Here is a 17,284-nt window from a genome sequence, read left to right on the forward strand (position 1 = left end):
AGCTGTGCTCTGAGCGCAGCCAGTGAGAACCCCCTCTCCCTTTCAGGCGGCACAGACGCGCCCAGGTGCCTAGGACCAGTCGGCCTCTGAGGTGGGAGTCTGTCTTTGCCGCCTGCTTGCCCGGGGCTCCACGCGAAAAGCATGTCCTCCCTGGGATGCGGCTGTCTGCCCTGGGAGAGGGCACTGTGGGGCCAGACCAGCATGCTCCAGTTCGCGGGGCTCCGTCCCTTTACTCGCGTAGCTTTCTGCCTCAGGCAAGGCAGTGAGTGGCCATCGGGCAGGATGCGCAGGCCAGAGTGTGGACCGGTCCTCCTGCCTCCGGTGCCCGTGGTCCAGAGCTGCTCTCTCTCTCCTCTGACCTTCTTGTCCTCTCTAAGCCGCTTTTCTCTTCCTCCCCTTGCCCTTGTTTTTCCCTTTTCACCTCCGGAAGCATCAGGACATTCCGCAGGTGCAGGTGTCCAACCTTAGCCACTCCAGTGGGGTAGTGCCCCACCACCCCCAGCCAGGAGGAAGGCGAGGCCACACCGAGACCCCTCTCTGGCCTGCTGTCTCCCCACGTGCGGGCCGCAGCTTGTCTGGTGTGTGGGGTCCTTGGCCTCCAGCTGGCTTTCTGTTGCCGTCGTTAGCCCTTGGTGTGGTGGCGTCTGCGCTTTCACGGCTTGGCTGATGGCTGGTTTCCTTGCGTGCATATTTGTCTTCTCGGGAAGGTGCCATGCGCCGTGAAGGGTGAAAGGTCAATCGGGAACAGCTTCCAGAGCAGGGGTGTGAGATCGGGCCTTCCTGGCCTCCAGCGTGAACGCCCAGGGCCGTCCTGCAGGAGAGTGTCCTAACCACCTGCACAGGGCTTGCCCTCAGGCTAAGAGAAAGGGGCTTCTGTTCCAGGTGCAGGGGTTGAGACTAGATGGGAGCAGGACTGCAGAGTGACTGAGCTTAGCCAGAGAGGAGTGACTGGGACATTCCAACCCTATTGATTAAGTCTATTAAAAATCAACTGGACACTCACCCACCCTCCGGGGGCCTTGGCATCGGGCGCTTTGCTCGGCCATGCAGTGGGATGTGGAGTTGCGGGAGCAGTTGGCTGTAAAGGGCGTGGAGGCTGGAGGGGTGACCTTCGAGACCGATGTGTGGAGGCGGGTGGTATTCATCCCCGCAGAGAACTGGGCAGGTGGGAGTCGCGGCAGAGGGCTGGTGCGGGAGAGGATGAGGGTGTGGAGCACAGAGAGCACTTGGCAAGAAGGTAAGTAAGGTGCCCAGGGTGCCCTGGGCTGAGAGACGACCTTGTCCCGAGGTGAAGTGCTGCTTCCGAGGTATATGGGAGGACTCTGGGGTGGGGCAGGGTGGGTCAGACAGCCACCCGGTGAGAGAAGGACGACCGACAAGGACTGACACCATCCAGGACAGTGTGGCGGGAGGGCTGGGCCGGCCTGGGGGCCCGGTGTGAGTCTTGTCCTCAGGATCGCTCGCGCCAAGTCCATCGGGTCTGTGCGGTCCTGGGACTCACCTGTGGGCTCAGAGCAGGCACTGAGAGGCACACGGGGGAGCACAGGCTTCCTTCCCCTAATGTTCACCCCCATCTCCTCTGTTCCACTGGAGACAAAGATCCAGCCCCCCATATGCCTGCTTGTTTTTAAGCCTCTCCGTGACATAAGTGTTTCCCGCTCATGTTTTCTGTCCCAGCCACACGGGCCCGTGACTAGTGTTCTGGGCGGTGTTGAGGGCATTTCCAGAGATGGGGGATTCTGGGGAATAAAACAATTTCTAATGGAATGGGACCTTTGAGGGAGCATGGACAGTGTTATCTTTTTGAAATCCAGACTTACCTACAAGGCTTGACATGACAGAACGCGGTTGCTCACGAACCAGCCGTGTATATTTCAGAGAAATAGTACATCTCGAGAAAAAGTACATTTTCCCCTCGTGAGCTTACTTGTGTCTAACTAAGCATCAGCAGGAGCCTGGCAGGCACCTGGGGCCTGCCAGGCCCTGGCTAGATGTGCCCACCTCACCCCAGCGCCTTGCTCTGGCCTCTTAGGGTCTGTTGTGGAGGTTGGCACGGCAACACCAGGCTCCAGGCCAGAAGTGGGTAGTAAGCACATGCACAGCAGGACTCTCCCCCCAGGCTCTGCAGCCCTTGCTCTAAGGAGGGTCGTGATTGGGTTTTCAGGGGCCATCTGAGGGGTTCAGAGAATAGGAAGTCCTTCCCCCTGAGAGAGCTGCAGCCCCATCCTAATGCCCCTGCCACGCCCCTGCTTCCCTCAAACTGGAGCTTGTCGGCCACTCTTCCTGCCTCTCCTTCCGGCCTGCTGGATGCCAGCTCTCAAGGGCCAGGGGCTTGAGTTCAGTGTGGGGCCTGAGCCTGGAGAGGCTGGTGGGCCTCTGGCCGAGCAGGTGGGTCCAGCTGGGGAAGGGGAGGCTGCTTCTCTAAAGCTCTGGGCTTTCAGGAAGCCACGGGTCAGCGGGTCAACATCTGCTCTCTGGTGACATCTGGGGTGTGTGGGTGTCCTTGAGCTCAGAGGTCGGGGTGCAGGAAGCGGCCAGGTTTCTCTTTTACCAAATCCAGCAAGAGAGAATGGAGTCCAGGGGGTAGCTTCTTCCCCAGAGAAGGGAGGGCCGCCCCACCAGAAATAAAATAATTCTGATGAAATGGGGCCATTGAGGGGAGTGTCTTTTTGAACTCCAAACTTAGTTCCAAGCTCCAAGGATGTACTTGGTCACTCACAGACCAGTCATGAACGTGTAAGTTCTAAGGATTGGGCCTTTTTCCCCCTCCTGCGTGCTCTTGTGTCTTAACTGTAAAGATCCAGGGAACCCAGGACACAGGAGGCACCAGAGCCTGCCAAGCCCCGGCCAGGTGTGCCTGCCTATCCACAGCCCCTGCCCACCGGCTGCCTTGCTCTGGCCTCTTAGGGTCCAGTGTGGAGGTTGGCATGGCGACACCAGGTTCCAGCCACTGCCCTTGGCCCCCGCCCCTGGTGTGCTTCCTGCACCGCTGATCCCTGAGTCCATCCCCGGGGCTTTCTGGCTGGGGGAGGAGGACAGGAAGAAGGGGCGCAAGAGGGGAGAGAAGCACCTGGCGGCCTTGCCGTCTGCCTCTCATACTGCCACTCTGCCCTGCAGGGCCCAGGGTGCGGGCCAGGTGGGTTTTCCAGAAAAGTGCCTCGCTTCTCCCGGGCTTGGCACACCTTTCTCCTGCAGTGACGACCTGTGCCATGCCCACCCAGGCTGGGGCTGTCGTCTGGAAGGCCGCAGAGCGCCCCGAGGCCTGGACTCCCTCGGCCACGCGCCACGGTGGCTCCCAGCGTAGGACCGTCCTCTGGCCACAGCATCCCCGTGCTCCCTGCCCACACCCCTGCACCCTGGCAGTGAGGCAGCCCCTTTCCTGCATGGTTTCCCTAACCCCCGCCCCACTCTGCCCTGTGCCAGGCGCCCTGCAGCCGCGCCCCTCCTCCGGAGACACTGGCTGGTGACCACAACACCGTGTCCCCTGGTGTCTGTCCTCCCGACGCTGCCCTACCTGATGCGAACAGCACGGCGTCCACTCAGGTCTGTGCCCCTTATCCCTGCCTGCACCCCACTGGCTCGCCCACCCTTCCAGAAGGACTGCGCCTCCCCTGTTCTCTCCCATGTCCTCCGTGTCACTCACTTCCTAGAGCCGAGGGCCATTCCTGAGGATGGGGTGGGGAGACCGAGAGCTTGGGGAGCCAAAGGTGGTCAGAAAGCGCTGGGCCCACCCCAGCCTGGTGGGCTCTCCCCAAACTGAATGGCCGCCTCCTGCATTTCTTCCCACACAGAACTGTGATGCAGAACATGGCTCTGGTTCCTTGGGTGAGAGCATGTGAGTGTCTCCCGTGAGGCAGCAACCCCTTGTAGAGGGTGTTGGGGCACCTCATGCTTGTGACCCCCACCCCACTGAGCTTCCTGTGGCCCAGAATCCTCTGTCTGTCTCCAGGGCTGTCTCTTCCACCGAACGCCTGTGGCAGCTCTCATGTCAGCTGAATGGACTTCCAGCAGAGGTGCCCTGGGGACGGGGCCCAGAGGGGTTGTGGGGAAGGTTTGATAGGAAGACACTGAGGGAGAGGTTCCCAAGGGGGGCGGCGTCCTGGGGCCAGCCCTCACCGCCAGGGGATGTCTGGCTGGCCGCTGCTCCTTTGGAGCAGTCAGATGAAGGGTCGGCCCGCGAGTCTGCGGTTCCATCCTGCCGCAGAAGCATGGGGTGAGGGGTCAAGGGGGAGCTCAAAACCAGGAGAAGTTGGCACAAAGGAATTTTGAGCAGAAGGGAGGCAGGAAAAGGAAATTTTGCCAGTGGATGGGGAATCTGGGGGCTTAGGCCTTGAGGGGGACAGAGAGGCGCTCCATGGGTGCTCCGCCTCACTCCGAGCCTCCCTCCTGTGTCAACGGGGAGGACCAGGCGTCTGTTGTTAACACAAAGGATCTGGAGGTAAGGGACCCTGCAGGCAGTCCCCCCCTTCTCCCAGAGTGGGGGCTGGGTGCCCTGCTGCCAGGTGAGACTGCCCAGATGCCCCTCCCAACCCTGCGGACCGCTCTCTCTCCCTGTCCCCCGCTCCTCCAACCCCTCCTCCTCTCTGCATGTGCCTCAGAGCCAGCATCAAGAACTGGCACTAGCCCCGGACTCCAGCAATCTAACAAATAACAGCTCACTAGCAAGATAGAAGAACTGGGAAGAGCCCGCTGGGGCCCCGGATTCCCAGCTGCAATCCAGGACTCCGATTTCCTCTTGGGGCCCTGAAGAGAGTGTCCGGGGGTCCTGGTGCCAGGGGAGAACGGGGTGTTGGAGGATCCAGGGCTTAGCTGGAGGGGGCCCAGAGTACAGAGCTGGCAACATGGCTCTCTTCTGGCTGCCCTCTTAGCCCCTTCTCTGCTCCCCAGACACCCCTGCTTGTGCTCACTCTCCATGGGGGAAGCACTGGTTTGGATGGTGTGGTCCGGCCCTGACTCAGCCCCTCACTTCCTCCGCTTTCACCTTGTACAAGATACTTCTTCGCCCTGGCTTTAGTTCCTCCAGGAGGCAGACGTAGAAGGTGTCAAGGTCTCCAGTAGCTCAAATAATCCCAGGTCCTTTTCCTTCCTCCCCCTCTTCCTGTGCACACAACCAGCCTGCAGTTTGTGTTGCCTCAGTCTCTGTCGGGTGAACGGACAGACCCTGCCAGGTCACCTGCCGGCAGAAGGGTCGTCTTCCCTTCTCAGACTCTGCCTGGGGCTCAGGGTGTTGTCCTCCAGGGGAGCCAGGTGCAGACTCTCCCCTCTGTCGCTGAGAGCAGCACCCCCCAAGACCCAAGGTCTGTCTCCTGGGGAGCGTGAGGAGGGTCTGGCAGCTCGTGTATGAGAACTTCAAACCCATCGCTGGCCCTGCACATGTCACCTCTCTGGTCTGAGAAGACGGAAAAGGGGGACACTCAGTTCCCTTCCTTTGACTTTTCCCCACAGAAACAACAGAACCAGGAAACTTTGGATCATCTGGAAAAAGTAACATGTCCTTGTTCATTCCCTGATGTGGGGGTCTGGAGAGGCTGATGTGGGGTGTCTGGGCTTGCCTGCTTCCAGCCTGGAGACACGCAGGGCCCCTGGCTTCTCTCCTGCCCCTTCCTCCCACCCCCATGGTCTGGGCTCGCCGGTGGGCCCGCCTGGGCCGCTGGTGGCCCGCGGGGCTGTGCCTTGCCTCTGTCTCCTGGAGACCCTGATTCCTTTTGCAGGAGAAGAAAGACCACAAGCAGAAGCGGGTGAGGGAGTAAGGTGCGCTCTGGGAGCAGTTACAGGTGAGGGGCAGCCCGGGTTCCCCGTCCCTGAGGAAATGCCTCTTTTCTGCCTCATCCCAACTCATTTGCTTTGTTTCCCGAAGAGTCACATCCAGACCATCGGGGTTCTGGTGTCTGAGAAGACGGAACTGAGGGCTACGCTGGCCCACACTCAGCAGGCAGCCAGGCAGAAAGCAGGGGGGGCTCCAGGCGCCCTTCATCCATGCACCAGGCGTGCAGCAGGCCCACGGGGTGTGGGTGCTCCTCCTCAGGGCTGTGCTCTGACCTGTCTCATGGCAGGCGAGTCGGAGGAACTGGCTGGTCGCCTCCAGTCTGCGCGTCTGCGTGTTGGAGAGCTGGAGTGCACGCTCTCTGCCGTCTCCACCCGTCGCAGACAGACTGACCAGGTGAGCACTGCCGCCTGCCCAGCCCCTGGTGGGGCACCCCCCCATCAAGGCGGGGGCGAGCCTCAAGGTCCCTGATGTGGGATGGAGCTCTCTCCGCCCAGAAGGTAGCACAGCCAGCTGTTCGAAGGCTGTGGTCAGCTGTGGCCTGAGGGAGGTGGCCGCTGTGGGCCTCGTCCTTTGCTCCCGAGCTCCTAGTGAAGGCAGATGAGAAAGGGGCTCGGAAATGCTTTGGAAAAAGGTGAAGTGTGACTCCGGGCGAGGAGGGCTGCTCTGTGCTGGTCCCTGTCTAGTAACGAGTCTGCAGGCTGCATCCCTGCCCACAAATCCTGACCTCGCCTTTGCCTCTCATGTCTGCAGCACAACAAGGAGCTAATCCAAGAGAGAGATGCTCTCAAGCTGGAGTTATCTGAGAACAAGTAGGCCTGGGGGCGGGTGGGGTGCTGGGGGGCAGGCTTTGGGCCCAGCCCTGTGCTGGGCAGTGGGAGGGATGCAAGTGCATGGGGTGAGGAGGGCAGACAGCTCGCGACCTCTCCCTGGCCAACCTCTGGCGATGCTGAGCCCTGGGGCCCTGGGTCCTGCCACTGCACTGGGGTCTGTGGCGAGGGCAGGGTAGATCTCCAGGGGGACACTTTCTGGCTCTGGTTATGCCTCTCCCCTTTGCGTGGCCCTAGCAAAGCCAATGAGGACCTGCAGCAGTGCCACTCCGAGCTGGAGGAGCGGCTCCAGCTCTTGTTGGAGGAGTAGGACACCATGCAGGCGAGACCGGAGGACCTGGAGAAGAAGCAAGGAGATGTCTGAGCTGCTGTAGAAGCAGGTGAGGGGCTGGAGCAGAACCCCAGGAAATCTGTGCTCCATCCAGGTGGGGCTGGGTTTCTAGGGTTGACTGTGATCAAGCTGAAACCCTTTCGGGGGACATTGCACAGAAGACACTGGGCTCCATACATCACCCCCTCACTTTTTGAAAATTTTTACTTTTGCATATAACTGGGGGGTAGGCAGGGTGAAAGGACTCCCCAGAGACAGCAGGGAGCAGAGCAGGCAGTGAAAACCCATTGCTGAGGGGAGCAGCAAGGAGACAGGAGAGGTCCGCTGCACCCTGTGGGTCGCACCCTGGCCAAGAAACTCGGCCAGCTGCAGGAGAAGCTGGCAGAGCTGCAGGAGACGGTGAGCCCTGCGCCAGCTGGGAAGGTCTCGGGGCCTCCGGGAGGGAGGCCTTTAGGCCAGGACAGAGGGAGCCCCAACTCAGAGCGGGGGGCACCAGTGACCTTGTGTCCTGCCGGGTCCATGGCCACCTGTGCCCTAGGCTCTGCCATGGAGCGTGTACCCGGGACTGTCGGTCACCTCCCTCCTGGAGGCACGAGCCACTAGTAGAGAGATGAGGAGACATGGAGACATCCTGGATTCCAGCCTTGGCTCCAGGCTCGCTCTTGACTGAACAGTGCTATGCCTCAGCATCAGCATCCTTCCCTTCAGAGGGCACTCGCAGGCAGTTCTGAGGAGAGTTAAGGAAGGGGCCTGGGCAGGCGGCAAAGTCCCACAGTGCCTGCCTCAGGAAGAGGGGCCCAGCCTGTCCCCCGCATCTGTGCGTGCAGATCTGGGAGGAGCCTCAGTGGTGGGAGCCAGCAGCAGTGATGGTCTCTCACTCTGCCGCTCCACCACAAGGCCGTTGTGGCAGTTGCTCCTCAGAACTGGCCTTTTCTGCATGCTTCCTGGGTGATGGAAAGGACTAAAAAGGTGCGGGCTATTAGCTGATGGGTGCCAGATGGTCCAGTCAGCCACAGGATGAAAAATGGTCCAGGGCCTCCCTGGTGGTTAAATCTCAGCACCATCACCACTACTGCCTGAGTTTGATCCCTGGTCGGGAGCCCCCATGGGGCGCAGCAGACCCCTCCTGCCTTGCTGGCTGCTCCCCTCAGCAGTGGATTTCAGTTAGTCGGCCTGTTCTGCTCACTCTCCACCTCTGGTCAGCACCCTGGTTCTTCTGCACAAAAAAGGAAAAATGTTCCAATCAAACTGATGTCAGGGCACCCTGAAGAGTGATAGAAGCCAGGGTCAGAGGGAGCTCAGGGGCTCTGTTCCCACCTCCAATGAAAGAAGGGGAAGACTCTGTTCCTGGCCTCTGAAGAAAGAAGGACCAGAAGCTGAAAGAAGAAAAGCAGCATCCAGTAGCCAGCCTGTGCGGGAGGAAGAGAGGATGAAGACCTCTGGCAGAGACTGGGCCTCCAGTCCTGTGTCTCATATCACCTGCAGGGGGCGCCCAAGGCTCTGGCCTCGTGTCTGAAAGAGCTGCTTGTCGGTGTTGTCCAGCAACTCACCAAGGGCTTTTAACGCTTGGTGTCTCTGACACCGGCTGGGATCCCAACTGAAAAGGGGAGTCACAGGGCATGAGGATGGGATGCCAGGACAGGCCACAGTGGCCACCCACCTGCCATGGCTCGAAGACAACAGAACCACCAAAAAGCCCCAGCGCCAAAACCAAGGGCCGTAGCAACAAAGTCCCCATCGACAGGGGCCTATAGGCTAGAGCCGAGGGAAGGATAGTGCCTGGTAGGGGACTCATCACTGTGCATCTCAGCCATGTGCACAATTGCAAGAGATTTCAGCCTCTGGGAACAACCAACTTGGGGGTCATTTTACAAATAGGCAACAGCTTACTGTGGCCACAAGTGGTGTCTGGCTCACCCAGGTAGTGTCCACCAGAAGTACCAGCAGAGTTCCAGTCCCCCATCACCAAGAGTGCTGGGCAGCACTGGCCAGTAGTGATGGTCACTACTGGTCCCCCTGTGGTAGTGTCTAGCTGAGGTAGCTGGGTTCTGGTGACAATTTGGAGACTGACCACCGCCTGCCCTCACCCTCCCCTCCCCGCGTCTCCCCTGCAGGTGGAGGAGAAACATCAAGAGGCTCAGGAGCTACAGCAGCAGTGGGACCAGTACCTCGGTCATCTTAAGCAGTACATGACTGCCTACCAGCAGCATGTGGCCGCCTACCATCAGCTGGCCAACGAGAGGGATGTCCTGCAGAAGCAGGTGCTGCTTAACACCCAGCTTGTCCACCAGATGCAGCACGAACAAAAGCAGAACAAGATGGAGGTGGATTTGGCCCGCCAAGAGCTGCAGGAAACACAGGTGGGGAAGTTAGAGTGCCAGACCCCCAGGGGGGTGCCCGAGCAGGAAGCCCTGTAAGTGGCATCCCTCCTCCTACTTTCCTGACCCCTTAGGGCCGCCTGGAGCCTGCCAGCAAGCAGAACGAGCAGCTGAAGGCCCAGCTGAAGCTCATGGCTCAGACTGGAGCAAGTGAGTGGGACTTCAGCAGAAGGCGGCTTTGCAAGAGAGGGAAGCCACCCCTCAGACAACTTGGATCCTTCTCCTTTGAGGACTTGCTGGCGCAGGGTTGCAGGGCGGGAGGCAGAACATGCTGGCTTTCAGGGCTGCTTCAGAACCCAGGGGTTCTCTGAGCCCCTCTGGCTGCCCCCCAACAGTAAATGGACTGAATGGTGAGGAGGAGAAAGAGGCGGACAAGGGTCCCCTGCTGAAGCTCAGCATCCCGGACGACCTGGACAGCCGCGAGGCCGTGGTGAGTCGACCCGCAGGCCCCTTCCCTACCCCATCTTCTCCCTCCTTCCCACACACCTTCTTCCTGGTTTCCCTCCCTTTGGTTACACTTTCCCCCCACCTCTGCTGGGGACCAGCGGGCACCACCAACACCAGCCTCGGCTCTCAGGTGTGCCCATGAGGCCCCGAGAGGTGTGCCTCCCAGGCCCCTGCCTGGCCCACAGGGGCACCCTGCACCTCTGGCCCACAGGTGGCATTTTTTAACGCGGCCTTGGCCGGTGTTGAGGAAGAGCGGGCATGGCTGTTCAGGCAGCTAAAGGGGCAAAAGCAGCTCTGCCGGTGCCTGGCTCAGCAGGCGGCCCCATCAGACCAGGAGCCCAAGAAGATGGAGGCCCCAGCCCCCAGGACCGTGGGGGAACATGTGCCTGGGGAGACCCACCAGGCCCTTCAGGGAGCCATGGACAAACTGCAGGTGAGTGTGGTTCTCCAGAGGGCTGGGCGGGCCGGGTGCTGGGTGGGCCAGTGCCCTGAGCCCGCTTTCTGGCCACAGGGGCTCCTGCAGGAGAAAGCAGCCTTAAAGGAGCGGGTGGAGGAGCTGGAGCATTGATGCATCCAGCTGTCTGGAGAGAAAGATACCATCGGTGAGCGGGGAGGCTGGCACCCTGGGGCCAGGGCTGAGGCTGGCGAGACCCCAGCAGCTGAGCTGCCCACGCACCCTCCCCCTAGGAGAATACATCATGCTCTACGGGCACCAGAGAGCACTGATGAGGGCAGAGCTCCGCGAGAAGGAGCAGCACATCAGCCAGCTGGCCCAGGACAAAGAGGAGATGAAGGTAGTCGGAGCTCTGGCTCCTGGGTGGTGCGGCTGGGGATGGGGCGGGCTTCCAAGAGTCTCTCCTTCCAGGTGAAGCTGTCGAATATGCAAAAGCTGCTTTTCGGGGTGGCAGCCTAGCGCAGCGAATGGTGGGCCAAGTTCCAAGCAGCCAACCAGAACCCTGCTGCTGAGCCCACTGGTGCACCTCCAGCCCCCAAGGAGCCTGGTGCTGCCAAGGGCCAAGGTGAGGAAAGCCCCCCACGGGCAGGCCAGGCAGGAAGATCACCCTCCGCCTGGCACTCAGCGCCCTGTCTCTGTCACTCCAAAGAACCGAGTGAGGTGCGTCTCGCCGCTGCCGTGAGGCCGACCCAGGGAGAGGCCCAGCTGGGCCAGACTCCCCTGGAGATACAGAGCCCCCGGGAATGCGTCGCCACCAGAAACATCCTGTTCTTCTCATTCTTCTACTGGGCTGACAACATCGAGGTGGTGAAAATAATGGTGGTGTAGGCCACCAGCATGGGGCCGGGGGCTCTGCCCCCACCTGGCCCTCACCAACCCATCCCCGTTCCCCGGAATTTCACACCCTGTCCTTTGGCTCCCCGTCCTGGTTGTCCTCCTATCCCTAGGCTATCAAAAGGGGGATAATAACTCCCCCATCCAATGGGGGAAACAGGAGCAGACCCGACCATCTTAGGGAAAGGTGCCTCCCCGACCATGTGGTGCAGGACAGCACTTCGAAGGCCCTGCACACATGTCTAGACTAGCCAGAGAGAGCCACAAAGGGGTGACCTCCCCTGTACCCCTTCACAATGGACCCACGGGCATGAGGCCACCCCAATATGCAAAGGGGTGGCATCCCCTGTCCCCACTCACTGCAAGGGCATGGCCTCCCTGTCCCCCCCTCACAAAAGACCCGTGGGCATGAGGCCACCCCAATCTGCAAAGGGGTGGCCTCCCCCATCCCCCCATCACAAAAGTCCCACGGGCATGAGGCCACCCCAATCTGCAAAGGGGTGGCCTCCCCCATCTCCCCTCACAAAAGTCCCACGTGCATGAGGCCACCCAATCCGCAAAGGGGTGGCCTCCCCCATCCCCCTGCCACAAAAGTCCCACGGGCCTGAGGCCACCCCATTCTGAAAAGGGTTGGCCTCCCCCGTCCCCCCCTCACAAAAGTCCCACGGGCCTGAGGCCACCCCAATCAACAAAGGGGTGGCCTCCCCCATCACCCTCTCACAAAAGACCCGTGGGCATGAGGCCACCCCAATCCACAAAGGGGTGGCCTCCCCCTGTCTCCCCTCACAAAAGTCCTGTGGGCATGAGGCCACCCCAATCTGCAAAGGGGTGGCCTCCCCCATCCCCCCTCACAAAAGTCCCGCAGGCCTGAGGCAACCCCAATCTGCAAATGGGTGGCCTCCCCTGCCCCCCCTCACAAAAGTCCTGCGGGCATGAGGCCACCCCAGACCGCAAAGGGGTGGCCTCCACCATCCCCCGTCACAAAAGTCCCACGGGCATGAGGCCACCCCAATCCGCAAAGGGGTTGCCTCCCTCATCCCCCCTCACAAGAGACCCGTGGGCATGAGGCCACCCCAATCCACAAAGGGGTGGCCTCCACTTGCATTCTTTAAAAAGTCCCGTGAGCCTCTGTGCCTACATATCTTGGAGGCCACCCCGTATCTGCAGAGGGGTGGCCTTTGGTGCTGCTTTTACAAAAAGTCCCTATAGAGGGGATGTGTGGCTTATTTGGGCAATTTGGAGGTACACACGTACTCCACTAGCCGTGTGGACAACTGGGCTAGGCTCAGAGGTCGGGCCATGGTGACTGGTGGAGGCCGGGCGGAGGGCGCAGTGGTGCCCTGATGCGTGCACGCTGTCCTGGGACACCCCGGGAGAGGAGGCTTCTATGAATTATTTGGCATGGAGGAAACTTATTTGTCGCTCGCCTGCGCCAGATGGAGGAGTCCAGGACAGGGTGTGTTCCTGGCTGTTCCACTTTTATTTCTCAATAAACCGAATTCACCACGTGACTTAGACTCATCTGTCTCAGCGGCGGCCCTGGGACCTGGGCTGGGGCGCCGCGCAGGGGTGGGTCCCGTGGGCAGAGGGCAGGCTTTGGGTGGCGAGGTGTACCCCGCGCGGCGTCTGCGTGTCCAGCCCCGCTCAGCTCTCCAGCCTGCCAGGCCTGTGGGCTGCGCGCCGCCCAGGAGGGCCAGGGACCTGCTCAGATGACAAGGCTGGGAAACCTGGTCAAGTCCTGTGGAAGGAAAGCAGGGTGCCAGCACCCCAGGTATTGGCTTCCAGCCTGGGCATCTCTGCTCTCCCCCTGCTCTTCTGGGGCGCCCAGCCAGCCCGCACGGCCTCCAGGCTGGCACCTATCCCCGGTGGCCACAGCAGGGCTCAGAAGACGACCAGGGAACGTCCAGGTGCTTTCCAGGGCAGCCTGGAAAGACGGGGTCCTCCCCAGCACCCCTGCGGCCCCATCCCGTGCTTAAACCCTCCCTTCCCCCTGAACTCCCGGGGCACAGCCGCCTGCAGCCCTTCGCTCCCGCTGGTCAGAAACGGGCTTTGCTTGCAGCGAGAGCCCATAGGACGTGGAACCGAAACCGCACAGCTGAGGGCACAGCGCCCTTTGGGGCAGGGCAGGGAGTGCCGAGGGCGACTGTGTGAGGCGGGAGGGCGGGGGCTGCCGGGGCGCAGGGGTTGGTGGGGGCGGGCGGGGCGCAGCATTTCTCTGCAGCTGGGCCAGGGGCTCCTGCGGGACAGCTCTGGTTTCCCAGCACCAGAGATGCGTGTGTGTGCGTGTGCATGTGTGTGTGTGCGTGTGCGTTGCATGCACAAGTATGGATTTACAGATGTCTACAGGGCAGGGCAGGCGCGATCCCACAGGGGACACCAGGGTCACCGAGGCCCGCTGGGCTGTGTCACCACAACAGACTAAAGCCGCAGGCGAAGTGGGGGCTGGGGAGCCCCATCACGGAACAGCCCCCCGCAGGCTCGGGAAGGGAGGTGCGCGCCAGAGGGGGGTCTAGTTAGAGGTTGAGGGGGACTTGGGGCTCAGGACGGGTGACTCGCCCGCCGCCGGGCTGGCAGCTGGAGAGGGACAGAGAGGATGGGCGAAGGGCTGGGGCAGAGCTGAAAGGCCTGGCAGCCTGGGCTGCGGGGCAGGAGGGGGTGGGGAGGAAGAGGCGCGGTGGGGGCAGGGGTTCTGGATGATAGGAGACAGGGGAAAAGGGGGCGATGGAGGAGCAGGAGCTGAGCCTCTCCCTGCAGCTTGCGCCCCACACACACACCAGACGGTGCCCCACGCTCCAGACATGTGCTGGCCCCACCCCCACCCCCCACCCCACCCCCTTCCCTCCCCTGCTCCCCTGTCTTTCCAGCCGCCGGTCCAGGGCCACCCTCGGCCTCAGGAGTAGGGGCCACCGGCCCCACTCCACACCCCCATCTCGGACAGGTAAAGGCAGGCGGGAGAACACGGTTTGCACCAGGAGGGCAGAGCGGAGAGGATGGCAGGAGGCAGGATGGCAGGAGGGAGCCTGGGGGCCACCTGGGATGGGCAGAAAGCCCGGGAGTGCTCCGGAGGGACCCTGGGGAAGCAGGGAGGGCAGGAAGCCGGATGCCAGTGGCCACAGTCTCCTCAGTCTGAGAGGGGAGCCTCCGCTGGCCCGGGACCCACAGGTCTCGTAGGTGAGGCCGGGTCCTTCCGGCTGGGGAAAGGCGGAAGAGCAAGTGCCAATGTGGGGGTACAGGGGCAGGCAGGTCCGTGGGGCATGTGTTACTGCCCAGCTGGGGCAGAACTCAGAGAAGCCGACTTGCCTGGGTCAGCAGGTGCTGAGGTCCCCTGGCTGCAAAGGGGAGGTGACCCTAAGGAGCCACAGGCTCCTGCAGGTGGGCCACGGTGCTTCCCCTGGGGCACAGGGGCTGCCTTGGCCCTGCCCTGGTGGGCACAGCCACACCGGGCATGGATCCATTCGTCACCCTACAAGCCTAAGACTTTGGAAAACGCTAAGTTAGTTAGAGCATTTACAAAAGAGCCACATGCCTTGTGTACCACTTTAGGGATGATCTGTTCAAGCCTTCCTATTAGAAGTCAGTCCTGGGGTGCCCTGGACAGCAGCTCAAAGAGCAAATTCAATATCAAAGTACAGATGACCCCTCCCCACAATCAGGAGATATGGCAACAACATAGGGAAGAAAAACCCAGTAGACTGAACTGAAATCCACTGCAGAGGGGAGCAGCGGGGAGACAGGAGAGGTCTGCTGCGCCATGTGGGTAACTCCCTGGTGGGCTGGGGAATTGAAGTCGTGTTGCAGAGGCTGCTGACAGATTTACAGCGCTGTGCTTAACTCCTTGCACCACCAGGGAGGCCCAATACCTTGATTTTTATATAAAAAAAGACTAAAGTTTGGTGTTACATAGGTACACCACTGATATTTAAGTCAATTAAAATCTTTGCCCATAAGTCACTTGACCACACAAAATTTCTTTTTCTAAAATTTGTCTTTCAGACCTTTGACCATTTCTTTTGCTTTCTTATTGGTTAACACTTTTCCTTTCTTAACATTTCTTTTTCTCCCTCTCTCAGACCTTTAACACTTGCTTTAAAACTTTTTACTTTACCTTTTACTTTACCTTTAAAATATCTATTGTTAATACATGCATTTCTTTGCAAACACTCATCTCACTTTACATCTATTAAGCATTATTGTGTCTTTCATGTTTAGTAGAACATGTAATGGCTGTTACACTATCATCTGTTTAGAATAGATAAATTAGACATAAGCACAGCCTTTCTCAGAGATTGAAAACTAGCTTCCTACCTGATAAGAAATAAAAGGTTACCTGAAAGCTCAATGATTTTATACTAAGTGACTTAATTATTTAACAAACTTTCATTGTTAAACTCAGTAAATCCTCAGTTTTATAAGGAATTTTGCCATTTTTTAAATAATGATAAAATAATAAAGCTAAGAGATACCAAAGATATCTTTCAGCTTTTCTTAGGACTGCTATGCTAAATTAATCACAGAGTTGCCAAATGTAACAATGCCAGAAACCAAGTCTCTTCCTTAGGCAATCACTGGATAGACCCAAAAAAAAAAAAAAACAGAGTTAATATCATATACATTTCTTGTATACTTGTGAGAGACTCAGTATGACTAAGGAGTTCGTCCATGTGACTTTAGATATTCTCTTGAATTCTTTAGCTAGAGAATGAAAGAAGTTAGGGTATTTGCTAAAGAAAAAAAAAATGTTATAAGATAAGTGGATATGTTTTCCGGGAAAGGAACTTTAGCAAGAGAAGTTTTAATATAAACATTAAAAAACAAATTTGTCTTTGTTAACACAGACCAGATGAATCACTACTTTTTCGAATACTATGAACTTCTTTTTAAAATAAAGACGTTTAAACATAAATCAAGTATCGATACACAACATGGTAACTCTAGGACATGCAGGCTTTGAATTATAAAATTAGATTTGAACTAGCTGTTGTTTACCAAAAATCCTGGATCGTGATCTCAAAATTTGTTTCTATTAGAATTTATATAGGCACCATGTATAATGAACTCTCCAGAGGTAAAAGACAAAGACATACACAGAGATCTCTTGATTCTCATTTAAAATTTTGGCTATGTGTACTGATTTTAAGAGATCATTATTTTACCAATATGTGTTAAGACACATATTGAGAAACTTGGGGCCTCCCCGGTGGCACAGTGGTTGAGCGCAGCGCTGTGGAGCTGTCTGCAGCCTCTGCAGCACAGGTTTGATTCTCAGCCGGCTAAGGAGCAATCCACATGGCACAGCAGACCTCTCCTGTCTCGCCCACTGCTCCCCTCTGCAGTGTCTTCGGTACATCTGCCTGCTTTGCTCCCCACTCTGTCTCTGGTGAATCCTCTCATCCTCCTTCACCTCTGTCCAGTACCCCAGCTCTTGTATAAATAAATCAATCTTAAAAAAAAAAAAAAAACTGAGAAACCTGCTTTTGATTTAATTTCAGATCCTTAGCAATCCCTTTTGATCAACCATCTTCTAAATATGTATTTTTAAGAGTGACTTCTTTGGCTTTAAAGAAGTTGTGCACAGACAATTTACACTGATTTTTAAAAAGATTTATTTATTTATTTATACAAGAACTGGGGTACAGGCCAAAGTGTGTGTGGGGTGATAGGATTCACCAGAGACAGAGTGGGGAGCAGAACAGGCAAGCTGACTGAAATACACTGCTGAGAGGAGCAGCGGGTGAGACAGGAGTGGGCTGCGGTGCCACGTGGGTTTCTCCCTGGCTGGCCGGTAATGGAACCTGCGCTGCAGAGGACAGCTTCACAGCACTGTGCTCAACCTGCTGTGCCACTGGGGAGGCCCCATTGATTTTTTAGGACTAGAAAAAATCCTCCTTTTAAATTGTAGAGGAGGGTTCTTCATAAAACAATTCAAACTAGTTTTTGAACTACCTTAGATTTTAGTTTAAGTTCAATACTCTCATTGACCAAGTTTTTTAATACTTTTTTATATTAAAGATTTTTAATGAAACAAAAGCAAAAATCTTTACATAGACTAAGTGTCTAATCTTAATCATTACCAAAGACCTAGGGTTCAAGAACACAATGATTCAAGCAGTTTGTACTAACTTTTTAGGTAAGAAAACATTTTTGAGTTTATAGTTCTAAGAAATGATCCTTTGGCTTTAAGTTGTTACTGTTTTATCTCACTGAGACCAAGAACATTCTTTTTTTTTTTAAAATTTATTTATTCAT

General features: G+C 57.6%; 1 pseudogene; it reads left to right on the plus strand.

Annotated features, from left to right (window-relative positions):
* Positions 1-1,044: 1,044 nt before the first annotated feature.
* LOC119250875 (golgin subfamily A member 2-like) lies at positions 1,045-11,032 on the plus strand (annotated as a pseudogene).
* The last annotated feature ends 6,252 nt before the right edge of the window (positions 11,033-17,284 follow it).

The sequence above is a fragment of the Talpa occidentalis genome, unplaced genomic scaffold, assembly GCF_014898055.3.
Source record: "Talpa occidentalis isolate TD23 unplaced genomic scaffold, MPIMG_talOcc4v2.1 talOcc4.18, whole genome shotgun sequence".
NCBI lineage: Eukaryota > Metazoa > Chordata > Mammalia > Eulipotyphla > Talpidae > Talpa > Talpa occidentalis.